The sequence below is a fragment of the Sapajus apella genome, unplaced genomic scaffold (genome assembly GCF_009761245.1).
Source record: "Sapajus apella isolate SASKATOON/1434 unplaced genomic scaffold, GSC_monkey_1.0 scaffold20, whole genome shotgun sequence".
Taxonomy (NCBI): domain Eukaryota; kingdom Metazoa; phylum Chordata; class Mammalia; order Primates; family Cebidae; genus Sapajus; species Sapajus apella.
Window position 1 is genome coordinate 14,419,389 of NW_022436960.1, and position 14,307 is coordinate 14,433,695.

The 14,307-nt window shown below is 38.5% G+C and overlaps 1 non-coding gene across 1 annotated transcript; it reads right to left on the minus strand.

The window, feature by feature from the left end:
• Positions 1 to 1,682: 1,682 nt before the first annotated feature.
• On the minus strand, positions 1,683 to 1,822 carry LOC116558123. The gene has a single exon (XR_004271853.1). It is a non-coding gene; the product is annotated as a U4 spliceosomal RNA (small nuclear RNA).
• Positions 1,823 to 14,307: the final 12,485 nt, after the last annotated feature.

The following is a 14,307-nucleotide window of genomic DNA, read 5'->3' on the forward strand; positions in this document are numbered from 1 at the left end:
AATCGATGCTAGATCTCAGTTCATAGATCCTTATCTTTTACTCTCTAGCAACTAGATTTTCTTTAGGTTAATCAGTTTTAAATCAAATACCTAAGGTAATTTAACTTTAAATGCTAAAGTTTAAATTTTCTTAAATGTTAAATTGGAATTATTCTGCCCATTTAACATAACCCAAAAGAAAAACAAAAGGTATAAAATGAGATATTCTCTTGGTCAACAAGTATTTGCCCAGGTTCTGTGCTCAGTGATTAGAATGCAGAGATGAATAAGTCAAATCTCCTGGCCCAAAGTACTTATACACAAAGATTAATTAGCACGAAGAGAATGGACTTAAGGTTAGACCTAGCAGCTGTGTTTTCTCAGGCAAATTAGGAATCAGTTTAGGATGGTGATTAAGAAGTAGGCTCTGAGGCTGGGCATGGTGGCTCAGGCCTATAATCTCAGCACTTCGGGAGGTCAAAGGCAAGGAGGATCACTTGAACCTTGAGCCCAGTAAGTCAAGGCTGCAGTGAGCCATGATCATGCCATTGCACTCCAGCCTGGCAGCAAAGCAAGACCCTGTCACTAAAAAAAAAAAAAAAGAAAAAAAAAAGAAAAAAAATGGGCTCTGGAGCCAGATGTCTTATATTTGAAACTTGACCTTTCCATGCCCTTAATTGTGGGGACTTTGTGGAAGTGACTTACTGGCATTGTGCCTCAGATTTTTCATTCATAATGTAACATGCATTTGCTGTATTATTTGAGAATTTTCTATTCTTCCCTAAAGAACAGGAAAACAAATGGGATAGATGAAACTTATCAGTAAGTTTATGTTACGTCGACTCATATGTTAAATACAGATAATAAGTACGTCATTAACCCATGAAACATGTTAAACATGGAATAGACATTTACTTCTTAAACATACATTAAAAGGACAAAACAGGAGAGCTACTTGTAGATAGAGACAGAAAGAAAAATAAACCTTAAATATTCATAAAGCATGGATCAGCCTTGTCTCCCTCAAACTGACCACCCATTGGTATCATCCATTCTAACCAACTTGTTTCGTGCTTAAAATGTATACTACTCATCAGGTCATCGCTGAGCTGTAGGTGTAGCCACATATACTTACCTCTTTTTATTATTTTTATTTATTGGGGACAGGATCTTTCTGTGTCGCCCAGGCTGGAGTACAGTGGCACGATCATGGCTCATTTCATGCTCACTGCAGCCTCAACCTCCAGGGCTCAAATAATCCTCCCAGGTAGCTGGGAGTACAGGACGCATTATCGTGCCCGACTAATTTCTTTTTTTAAGTATTTGTAGAGACGTGGTCTCACCATGTTGCTCAGGCTGTTCTTGAACTCCTGGGGCTCAAGCAATCTGCCTGCTTCAATATTCCAAAGTATTGGAATTACAGGTGTGAGCCACAGCACCCGGCAACCTCTATCTTTTTGATAGAGCAAGCATAGATTGGCACCATGAACCTTCCATCTCTGAATGTTCTTGCCTACACTCTGGTTCTTGTAACCATGCCATCTTTGGAGAAGGCAGATGAGGCAGAGAGAGAGGAAGAACATATGAACATTGAGTGACCCACAGTAGTGTGGTCCTTTCACCTGCCTGATTTAATGTATTCATCCACCCAATCTCTTTCTCCTTTCTTCCCACTTTTTTCTAAAAAAAAAAAAAAAAATCAGTCTCCATAGTGACTGTCAAAAATTGCCAATGCTGACTATCTTGCAAGTTGTCATGGCAGGCTACTGGAAAAGTTTTCAATTAGCAATAACTGCACCTAGGATAAACCTGATTGGCTACCATATTGTCACTGCACAAAGCTCAGACTGTATGTTTTAAATTGGTTTAACAAACTAACTGATTTGACCATCTTAATCTGGCCTATGAGCCTTTCAGTTCCAGGGCCTCGGGAACAGTCTGCCTGGTTGTGTACTTGGAGGCCACCACAGCATTTTCCACGCTACATTCAAAATGAAGATGAGGATGATATTGAGAGCGGATATTTTATGGGATGATTGTGGAGATCACATCAATTTAATTCAAGTAAGGCACAATTACATTGTCTTTCAAAGAACACAGAAACACATTGGGTGGGAATCAGTAATGTGTGCAACCAGGTAGCTCCTCTATTTCAGTTAGGCAACATTTATTACATGCTAGACATAGAACAGTTTGAGGAATTACCAAAGAGATGGGAGGTTGTTCTCATTTTCCCAGTTCCTTGAGGAAGTTCTTTGAGGAATTTTCTCGAGGAATTCTTTAAGGATGTTCTTGATATATATCTATTGATACTGATATTTATGCCAAAAATTGTTTTAAATACTATGAGATGCCAGAGAAATGGGGTGAAATGTGCATACAAACAAGTAAGTTTAATAAAGGATGATGGGAGTCATGATGGAAACCTGTGAGAAAACGCATCTATGAACATAGGCACAGGACTGAGTGATTCTACCTGTGTGTGGGGTTTGTAAATGGCTCTGTGGTCAGCCTCTGAGGAAAAGCTTCCCAGCAGCACACAATCCTGCGGGCAGAAAAGCAGAGGTGGAAAAAAAGACAGAAAGTTTTGCTGAAGCCAGATCATTAAGAATATGGAACACCACGCAGGGAAGTTTGGATTTTAGCACATATTAAATGAAAAGCCACCAGAGAAGTTTTACCAGTGAAACAAAACAGCTCGATTGCCTAAAAGCGAAGACAGGGAGATCAGTTAGGATGCTATTCCAGTAGTCAAGCTGTGAGTTACTGGGAGTAATGGGAATAGACAGAAGAGGACAAAATATGTTCAAGAAATAGAATCAACAGGACTTGGACACTGACTGAATATGGGGAGGACATTTGGCTAAGGAAAGAAAAGAAGCCAGAATAACTCCCAGCTCTCTAGATTGTCCATGTGTGGATAGGGGAGCCAGTCACCAAGATGAGAATGAAGGAGACAGAACAGGTTGGGAAAAAAGAGAGAGAGAGAGAGAAAGAGAGATTAAAATCAGTTTGGGACATAATGATTTTAAGTGTCTGGGACAGCCAGATGGAGATATTCCGTTAGTGGCTAGAGATAGAAGCCAGTCGGAAAAAATGGAGAGAGGTCAGGGATGGAGATTAAATTTGAGACTCATATTATTATACATCTGCTCATGGAAAGCAATGAAGAGGGTGAGATCATCCCACGGAGAATTTGTAGAATGAGAAGAGAGCCAAGACAGAACCCTGTAGATTCTCAACATTAAGAGGCAGGTAATGAAAAGAGTAAAAATAAAACATACTGAGAAAGAGTGGTCAGAGATATAAGAGGAAAACCAGGTGGACATGGCATCATGAAGCTCAAGTACACATAGAATTTCAAAACAAAGAGGCAGTTCAACCGTCTTCAATTCTAAGAATTCATGGAAACCAAAAGCTTTAAAAAAATTTCACTGATTGGGCCTTTAGGTATCTATTTGCAACATTTGTCAGAGTCGTTTCAGGGAGCCAAGAGTGAATAGGAACAGAAACCTGAGTGCAATAGGCTGAGGCAGAAACAGACCTAAAGAAAGAAACATGCAAATGCAGTGTATTCTTTCAAGGGACAATTACTCATGCAAATGATTTTAAAATATTGCAAAACCACATGCATATGTTTGAATTCACAGAAACTTTCCACTTTTTGGACCTTTTACCATGTAATAGATGCTCTCTGTAAGACTTATCAAGTTCTCTGTCAGTTACATAAACCACTGATTCTTGGGTAGAGATTATTCCCTAAAGCGAATGTGGTCTGAAGTTATTCATTTACCATATTTTTGCTCAGAAGGAGTGACACTTTTATACTCTTGGGCTCTGTATGAAAAAGTGAACTCATTATTACATGAAAGTCATCAGAATCAAAATGGTGTCATTTGTGTTCAAAATAAATGAACGAAATCCTGACAAATAGAACTGAGGGCGGCTATGAAGAGAGGATTCTTATGCATGAATGCTTCGTAACAAAAACCGTCACAAAAGACTACAAAAAGCGCAACACTGCACAAAGATCATGACAACCTTCCACAAAAAATACTTCTGTGAAGACATCGGCCAGCCAACCTTGACTGATGCCACCCTTGTTTCAGATCCTTGTTATGGATCTTTTGAAGGATAATCACTTCAAAAGATCTGTAATCCTCTTTATTTTTCATTTAAAAAGCTTTATCATCCTTTACCTCCCTGAATATGCATATAGAATACTATGGCACATATATTCCATTGCAATGCCCCATTCCTGAATAAATATTATTTTCTTTTAGAGAACATCTAAAAGAGGTTGGCAATTAGCACTCACTTGTGATTTAAAAAGCCATCGAATGGCCAGGTGCAGTGGTAGGTGCCTGTAGTCCCAGCTATTCAGGAGGCCGAAGTGGGAGGATTGCTTAAGCCCAGGAGTTTGAGGCCAGTCTCAGCAACGTAGTAAGACTCTGTCTCCAAAACAAAAATAATAAATAATACATTAAAATTTAAAAATAAAAACAAAATTTTTAAACCATAGACTGAAAAATTCTCAGAAATATATAGCAAAATGTTTTTTGATATTACATGAAATAGTAATAAATAATATAAAAATGGCTACTTTTATTTATTTATTTATTTTAATTTTTATTCATTTATTTTGAGATGGAGTCTTACTCTGTTACCCAGTTTGGAGTACAATGGTGTAATCTCAGCTCACTGCAACCTCTGCCTCCTGGTAAAAGCAATTCTCCTGCCTCAGCCTCCCAAGTAGCTGGGATTACAGTCTCCCGCCACCATGCTCGGTTAATTTTTGTATTTTTAGTAAAGACGTAGTTTTACCACGTTGGCCAGGCTGGTCTTGAACTACTGACCTCAGGTGATCCACTTGCCTCTGCCTCCCAAAGTGCTGGGATTGCAGGCAGAAGCCACCACGTCCGGCCCATTTATTTAGCTCTTACCCTGGGTAGGTTAGACACAATACTAGGTTCCACACGTGCTCTTAAATCTTCCTATTAAAGCTGGGTATTATTACTATCCCCATTTTACAGATGAAAGGATAGCCACTTAGGTTTAGTTACTTGCAAAAAGTCCTCCAGCTAGTAAGTAGCACAATCAGAATTTGAACTCATGTTTAGTCAGAATCCTGCACCCTCAACCAAATGTACACTTCTAACCACACTTCACTTCTCCCTACTCCTTCTAAACTTTATATAGTGTTCTTCCACATGCTGTCCAACATCTGTAGTGTCCTTATCTCCTCCCCACATGCCTTTTTTTTTTTTTTTCTCATTGGTATAGATAGATTCAGGCCAAATTTCCACTCTGCTGTGATCTTTACGGGTGCTCCAAGGGCCTGTCTGCAAGTTGCCATTAATACTCTTATTACACAATTAGGCTGGGAGCTGTGGCTCATGTCTTTGGGTGTAATCATAGCACTCTGGGAGTCTGAGGCAGGCAGATCACTTGAGCTCAGGTGTTCGAGACCAACCTGGCCAATACGGCAAAACCCCATCTCTACAAAAAATATAAAAATTAGCCAGGTGTGGTGGCACATGCCTGTAGTCCTAGCTACTTGGGAGGCTGAGGCAGGAGCATCTCTTGAACCAGGGAGACAGAGACTGCAGTGAGCCAAGATCACACCGCTGCATTCCAGCCTGGGCAACAGAGCAAGACTCCATCTCAAAAATAAAAATAAATATAAAAAAATAAAACTTATTGTGTTACATTGTAATATCTGATTCCCTAAGTAGACTTAAATGTGTTCATCTAGGACATGGCACATGATGATAACCATTTTACAGACATTTGTTGAATAGTTGAATGAAGTTCAATACATACTATACTATTATACCAAATGCAAAATTGACAGTTATATTTTAAATAAATAATGTAATGTTTGAATATGTACTTTGGCATCTATTTAAATGCTTAGAAAACCAATTTTAACCATTTAAAAACATGGTGCTGTATAACATTTTTTATTAAAATGCCAAAGCCTTTGAAGATTAGTCTTTGTAAGTGTAGTTAACCTAAAAGAATTTGAGAATTCTTTTTCTTTTTTTTAAACCAGGTCTCACTCTATTGCCCAGGCTGGAGTGCAATGGCACAATCTCTGCTCACTGCCACCTGTGCCTCCCAGGCTCAAGTGATCCTCCCACCTCAACCTCCCAAATAGCTGGGACTACAGGCATGGGCCACCATGCCTGGCTAATTTTTGTAGAGATGAGGTTTTGCCATGTTGCCAAGGCTAGTCTCAAACTTCTGGGCTCAGGTGACCTACCCACCGTGACCTCCAAAAGTGCTGAGATTACAGGCATGATCCACCACGCCCAACCAGATAGTTCTCTTTGTAGAAAATTTTATCTAGGAAATCTCTTGTTTTTAAAAATATTTATTTTGTATTCTGTAATTTATTGTATACTTTGATTCAGTAATTCAGAATGCTACCTTCATCCTCTACTAATTCTTGTATATACTGAATCCTATTTATGCCTTGTCTCTTCAGTGCCATTGGTATGAAGTTAATATTTATGACCATTAGATGTCATAAATATTATGTTTTAATTTCTGTAGCTTTGTTTTCAAATCTTCACATTTTTTTCACGTCTTAATCCCATGTGAGCCTTTATTCATAGAAAAACTGTTTTATGCCATAGTCACAATCCAATATTACTGGCATTTGAAATACTTGAACAAAATTTTTTCTTTATCTGGTGAGAAATACAAAATTAATAATACTCTGCTACTACTACAGTAACCTCCAAATCAAAAAAGCACTATAAAACTAGCAACCTCCCTAAAAATAGATAAAATGCTTCTCAATTTTTGTTCATGATATGCATTACATTAATCTCAAATTATTACCAAGATCTATTTTCTGTTACAGCTATCCAGTAAAGTTATTACCTGTTATTTTGGCAAAGATCTTAAGAAAGTGAAAATAAAATTGTTAAACGTCTCCTTTGATTCTAAATTTTCTTGTTTCGCAGAAATCTTCATGGTGGGAATTTCACAGGCAATTACACATTCACTAAGGTGATCTATCCAGGTATTTTTAGGAATATTTATCAGTTACCTCTGATTTATATCATAAGAGATAGGCTAAAGAGTTTTTAAACTAAGCATATAAAGAGAGGTGATCACACTGAATTGCTTTTTCTATCAAGCTTCTTGTACTCTAAAAATCAGGTTCTGAAGTCTGAAAATAAATTAATTTTCAACAATTGAAGTAAGCTGAGAACTCTGTTGGTATAAATTCTGTTTATGTGACAGCCACCTCTGGCACCATTTTATCCTGATGTGATTGAACATGATATGAAAGAATGCCTTATTCCTATTTAGTGGCAAAGAGCCATGGCTGATGAAGAGAAAAGTAGACCTAGACTTTTTTTAGCTGAAACAATGACATTTTAATCAAAATAAAATCTACCTCCCATGTAGCATTTATATGTAAAACAGTTAAAGACCTTTAATTTTAATTTTTTTTTTTCTTTTTGAGACAGGGTCTCTTATTCTGTCACGCAGGCTAGAGTACAGTGGTGAGATCATGGCTCACTGTGGCCTCTACCTCCCAGGCTCAATTAATCCTCCTGCCTCAGCCTGCCAAGTAACTGGGGATACAGGCATGCACCACCACGCCCAGCTAATTTTTTAAATTTTTGTATAGATAGGGTCTTACTGTGTTGCCTAGGCTGGTCTTGAATTCCTGGGCTCAAGCAATTCTCCCGGCTTGGCCTCTTAATGTGCTGGGATTATAGGTGGGAACCACCACACCCAACCAATCTTTAACTTTTATTGGGAATCCTGATATACGTATTTTAAAATATAAAACTTCTGATTTGAAAGAATGCAATATAGAGGCCGGGTGTGGTGACTCATGCCTGTAATCCTAGCACTTTGGAAGGCTGAGGCAGGTGCATCATTTGAGGTCAGTAGTTCAAAACCAGCCTGGCCAGTATGGTGAAACCTGCCTCTACTAAAAACACAAAAATTAGCCAGGCTTGATGGTGCATGCCTATAATACCAGCTACTTGGGAGGCTGAGGCAAGAGAATTGCATGAACCCAGGACACAGAGGTTGCAATGAGCCAAGATCACACCACTGCACTCCAGCCTAAGTGACAGAGCAAGACTCTGTCTCAAAAAAAGAAAAGAAAAGAAAAATGCAATATACAGTATAGTCTTAACATCCCTACCTTCTACTCTGATCTGCCACAAAGACACATACACATATGTAAGAGGAAGACAATGAGTAAGAAAATTCCTTTGATTTGGCTAGAGTACTGCTATTTTTTAGAAAAATTAAGTTCCAGAATGCTTTACCACCACCATCCAAACTCCCTACCAAGCTATCTAAAGGTCCTACACTTGTTAACTTCTGGCTACTTCCCCAACCATATCTTACCTCCTCGGCCTTGCTCATTCCACTTAAGTGACACTGGCCTTCTTGCTGGTTCTTGACTGGTTTAGCAGGGTATTCACATTTGCTATTCGCTGACAGCCACACTCTTCCCCTAGGTATGCACCTGCCTCACTCTGCCACTTCATAAAGGTCCCCACTGAAGTGTGTCACTTCATTAAAGAGGTCCTCCCTCCAAACAACCTCCACCTCATTTCCCTTTTACATTTTTTCATTGAAGCACCTACTAACCCAGACAAAGATTCTCTCCTTGACCAAACTGTAATCAGGCTCCTTTGAGTCCTTTTCTCTATTTGACCTCAAATAAATTTCATTTGCTTTTTATATATTGACTGTGGATATGTGACCTTTTAAGAATCTTTCAGATCTTGATTCCTCTGAATGTAACTTTTTCTTCAAAATTTTATCTTTAATCTTTGGTTTTCAGTGCTTTGACCATGATATGTCCAGGATTGCTTGCATGTATGTTTTATATATATCCTTCTTACGATTTTCTAAACTTCTTGGACCTGTGGTTGTTACCTTTCATTAATTTTAGAAAATTATCAGCTATTATATCCTTAAACATGTCTTTGCACCTGGTCACTCTCTTTTTTCCTTATAGGACTCCAATTACATGTATGTTAGATTATTTGATGTCTCAGCTCTTGAGTGCCGTTTTCTTTTTTCTACTTTATCTTTTGATTTGGACAATTCCCAATGGTCTAATTTAAAGATCACTAATTCTTTCCACAGCAGTGTCAGTCAGTGATTTGATGAATCTGTTGAAGGAATTATTTATCTCTGATATTACATCTTGTAATTTTAGAGTTTCCATTAGATTCTTTTTTATAGTTTTTGTCTCTGCTGAAATTTCCCATTGCTCATGCATATTGTCCACCTTTTTCCCAAGATTCTTTAACATACTAGTCATAATAGTTTTGAATTCTCTGTAATAGGACTCTTCAGAGACTCAAAACCAATAGGATATATGTAGATATATATGAAGAGATTTATTACGAGGGATTGACTCATGCGATTATGAAGGCTGAGAAGTCCCATGTTCTGCCATCTGCAAGCTGGAGACCCAGGAAAGCAGTGCAGTTCCAGCTCAAACCTAAAGGCCTGAGATCCGGAGCAGCTGATGATATAAGTCCCAGTCTGAGTCCAAAGGCCCTAAACCAGTAGCATCCATGTCCAAGTGCAGAGGAAAATAGGTGTTCTGACTCAAGCAGAAAGAAAATTTTCCCTTCCTTTGCCTATTGTTCTATTCAGTCCCTTAACAGATTGGATGAGGCCCTTCTTTATTGATAGAGACAGAAGACAGCCAAGGGTCCCTGATGAAACTCCACCTTCAAGCCTAAAACAGCCTGAAGGCTGAAAAACCAGACTGCTGTTCCCACATGAAGTCCACCCTTTCCCAATTGATTCTTTCTGAATAATGAATACCCATCTGTGCACTGAAAGGAGAAGGTGGCGTCTCAGGAAGTTTGTGCCATTTGCAGGGGGGAGGAGCCTAGCCTCTTCAGTTCCTGGGTGATGACCTGGGATTCAATGTATGAGGTAGGAGACCTGCTAGCAGGACTCTCTCTTGCTTTGCTGAGAGTTCCTCTTTCCTTTTTTCTTTTCACCCAATAAACCCTGCCTTACTCACCTTACGGTGTGTTCATGTGCCTAAATTTTCCTGGTTGTATGACAAGAATCTGGTTGTTTCCTACAACAAAAGCAATCTTCTTTATTCAGTGTACCAATTCAAATGCTTAGCTCTTCTGGAAACACCCTTACAGACAGAAGTTGTTGGAATAGTCAAATAGGGACTGTGATGGTTAATTTTGTATGTCAACTTGACTGGACTAAGGAATGCCCAGGTAACTGTAGAGCAAAAATAGTGTTTCACACTGGTGTTTTACCAAAACAAAAAATAGTGTTTTACGTTTTTCTGGGCATCCCTCAGCCCAGTCAAGTTGACATATAAAATTAACCATCACAGTCCCTATTTGATTATTCCAACAACTAGTCATCTCTGAATCTGGTTCTATTGATTGTTTTATCTCTTCACAATATCCACCAAACCCCTGCCTTGCTTTCTGTGTGTCTTATAATTTTTTAGTATATACCAGAACACTATAGATAGAAGAATAGCAGAGGGTGAGGAACATAGCGCTGTTTATACCTGGAAATGGGTATGCTTCTTTTCTGTCCAGCTGTTATTATAGGAGCTGTGGTTAATCTCTTCAGGAGCTGAACTAGTTTTGGGCTTTATCATTGCTATTGTTACCTTCAATGCACCACAAGCTTCATATTCCTCCAAAAGTGTGCTGCTGTTACTTTGTGCATGTATTATGTCGGGGGTGCTGCAGGATTATTCCCAGTGCTTCTGCTCCACCCCCTACTTTCATTAGTCTTTGCAGGGACTATGCCACAGTAGGGAGGGAGAGGTTGTCTCTATGTTCCTGCCCTTCCCCAAGAGCAGACTCTTGGTTCTTGTTACTTATACTAAGTTTGTGGTGGGGCAGGAGGGTGTTCTTTGTTCTTTTGGTCCAGCCTCCTGGGCTTCAGCAGAACTATGAACCTGGGCCTGGGGACAAGGCTTTCTTGGTGCTCCTGCCATCTCCCCATGACAGTCAAATACTACCTTATTCTCTGTTTGATCTTGTTTGGGAACATTTTCTGCTTGTCTTAACAATAAGCAGACCTCTGCTTTGTATTGGTGCAGATTCCTGGGTTCCAGAGGATATTTTCCCCTCTAGGGACTGATTGGTTTTGGCTCTCTCCCTTCCCTACAAGCGGGGGATCTTTGCCTGGGGTGGGCTTTATGAGAAGATTCCAAGAAAGTAGGTGGAGATTAGCATCTCTCCCCCAGAGACAGTTGATCATCAATCAGGCATGTATGCCTGTACCACTAAGGGAGGCCCTCTCCATTTTCCTGCTCTGCTCCAATCTTTCTGATGAAAGCCCTCAAGGAGCTTACAGCTAGTGGGGAACACTGACATGAATAATTTATACAAGCAAATATAAAGCTGCAACTTTGATCAATATTCAGCACGAGGAACCTGTCGTTATGAAATTGTGAGAAGGGAATGTGACATCTTCAGGAAGGTCAGGGAAGACTTTGCTGTCCAGTGATAATTGACTTAGGCATGTAGGCTAGGTACAAGTCAACCAGTTGAAGTGTCCTGAATGAGGGGAGCATTTCCAGCAGCTGAGGATCAGCATGTAAAAAGTCTCCATCAGGCTGGGCACTGTGGCTCACACCTATAATCTCAACAGTTTGAGAGGCCAGGGCAGGAGGATCACTTGAGCCCAGGAGTTTTCAGGCTGCAGTGAGTTACTATGGTGCCACTGCCTGGGTGACAGAGCAAAACCCTGTCAAAAAAAAAAAGTCCCTATGGCAGGGTAATATGGCAAAGTGCTAGGAACTAAAAGAAAGTAAGAAGTCCTAGGATAAGAAGGCCCAGTAAGTACAAAGAGGGTGTAAAATGAGGGTAAAGAGACAGGAGCAAGACCATGAGGGATATTTTGGTCTTGTTAAGAATTTTGGTCTTCATCTTAAATAGTGGGAAGCCATTGGAGAATTTCAAATTGAAGTTGGTGGGGAAGGGGATGTAACTGCAATTTAGATTTGAAAAAAATAATATTTAAGTAACATATAGTTCAGATCTTACAATGTATTTTATATACAAATGCCTTTGAATGATGTAAATTTTGTCCTGTTTTTAAAGAAATATTTTTGAAGATAAACTAGAGTATACTAGAATGGATCACAAATAAGGGAGTAACATTTGAACTACTCAGTGATATTCCAGTATTTTATATTGGCAGGTGACCACCCCATATTTGTAATAATATAAGTTATAATTTAGAGGAAATTTTAAATGAATTTATCTAGTCCCATCCAATTATGCTTCATTATATTGTAGATTAAATTATGAGCAAGTCTATATTCAGAAACATTTATAACAAGTATATTTACTTTGCAATGGTGGCAAAATATGTAAATCAAATATTATCAAATGCTCATGGGAGTGCACAGAATGAAACAAAAACAAATATTGCAAAATGTAAAGATGTTATTTAGAGATAATGTTTCAATCATTGACTAATAAAACACTAGTTTTATTTCCCAGTACAGTCTGTGACTTTAAAATATGTGTGGCATTTCATTACTATCCTTGTCCTTTATGCATCCTGACTTTATCTTCTTTTATCAGCAATTATCATATCTCCTCTTTCTAGAAGTGTACTATCTAGAATTAAGCTGCATTTACATCTAGGAAATATCCTCCTAGATCAAAATTAGCTTTTTATCTTTCCATACATAACTTTACAATTAAGTTTCTTTTTTTTTTGCACAACCAATGGTAAGTCTAATTTTATTTATCTTTCCTACATCTATTTTTTTGAAAAAAATGTAGTTTTAATGATAAGTAGAATTCAAAAATGCATGTTTTAATAAGCGCATGCTTACTCTATAATTCTTTTGTAATTTTTTAAATATGGTGTTTACTTGTATTAAAATATGTATATATAGTTATATATATTTCATTTGTTTATATATTTTTTTCACTTATGTCTTTATCTCATTTTTCTCTTTGGAACATAAATTTCTCAAAACACAGACTGTGCATTCATTTTTTGTATTACTCCCCAGAATACCAAGCCCAATGATTCACATATGGGCACTCAATTTATGTTTAAAAATGACTATGGTGGTGATTCTTCACCTTTTACTTTCTGTGACATGCTTTCAAACAGTAGAATTGTTGGCAATGTACTTGAAGGAATTAGAAGCATGAAGAAACTTGAAACAAGTCAGTGGTAATCACAGAATAATCACCACTACAATGTAAAATAATGTCTTTTATTATCTTTGCAAGCATCCACAGTTACTACATCCTCACATATTGTGTAACTGTTTTAGTAGAATTGTTTATGTCCCTGAAGGTTGTTATGTTAATTACTGAGCAAAGATTTCTCACGTTTTCCTTTATTAGATTGATGTCAAGATAGATTTCTTATTGGTAGTTTAGCTGTGCTATGGCTATATACTATGTTGCATTACCTGCCTAAGTCATTCTCAGTTGCTGCAAAATAAATTTTAAATACTGATCATAATTTAGTAGGATTTCCAGTCAGGAAATAAACACTTGACTGCAGTGTGTTGGATCTGTGTTAGGACAGTGTTCTGTAGGTCTCTCACATTTTTCACACCTTGCAAGTATAGGCACTTGCTGCCTTGGTTCCAGACTGTCTTTCAAGGATAACTTCTGTAGTGAACAACATTGGACGATAAAGATAGTGTGATCCTCTTCTAGAACAGAGACGGATTTGTTTATTGTCCCTATAATAAAAATGACATCTCCTTCAGGGCAAAGGTCAGACAGGTTTACTGCCCATTATAAAATACTTAGGTTCCCTAAGCTTGGTTGGAATTCCTGTCCTGTAATGCAACTCACTATGTGTGTAGGTAACACCTGGCTCTCTGCATGCTGCCCTGTAAGAATTGGGGTTCAGTGATCCAGTGGCCAAGAAACCACAGAAGAAGCTGAACAATGAAACCTGGAAGTGTGGGTATTAATTCCAACTCCTGGAGAGATGAACTTTAACCAAAGGGAAAGAGGGAACAAGAGGAAGCTGGATGAATAAATTCCCATCCTTCCTCCTTACTATGGATTACTCCATGGCATGATTTGTCCTTGCAGCATATTGAGGGACTTCCTGTGTGCCAAGTGGATATGCCTGCCTGGTGACCTGCTCTGTGTCTTCATGACTTCTGATAAGATGGTAGCCAGGGAGTAACATCACTTTATGTCACTTTGCATTGCTTCACAGTTTTCCTCGCCTCACTTTCTTTTCCTTAACCTCATTGCCTGGGCTTCCCTTTCCCAACAAAAATATCATTGCCTTAATCATTGCCTCAGGCTCTGTTTTCTTTCTTTCTTTTTT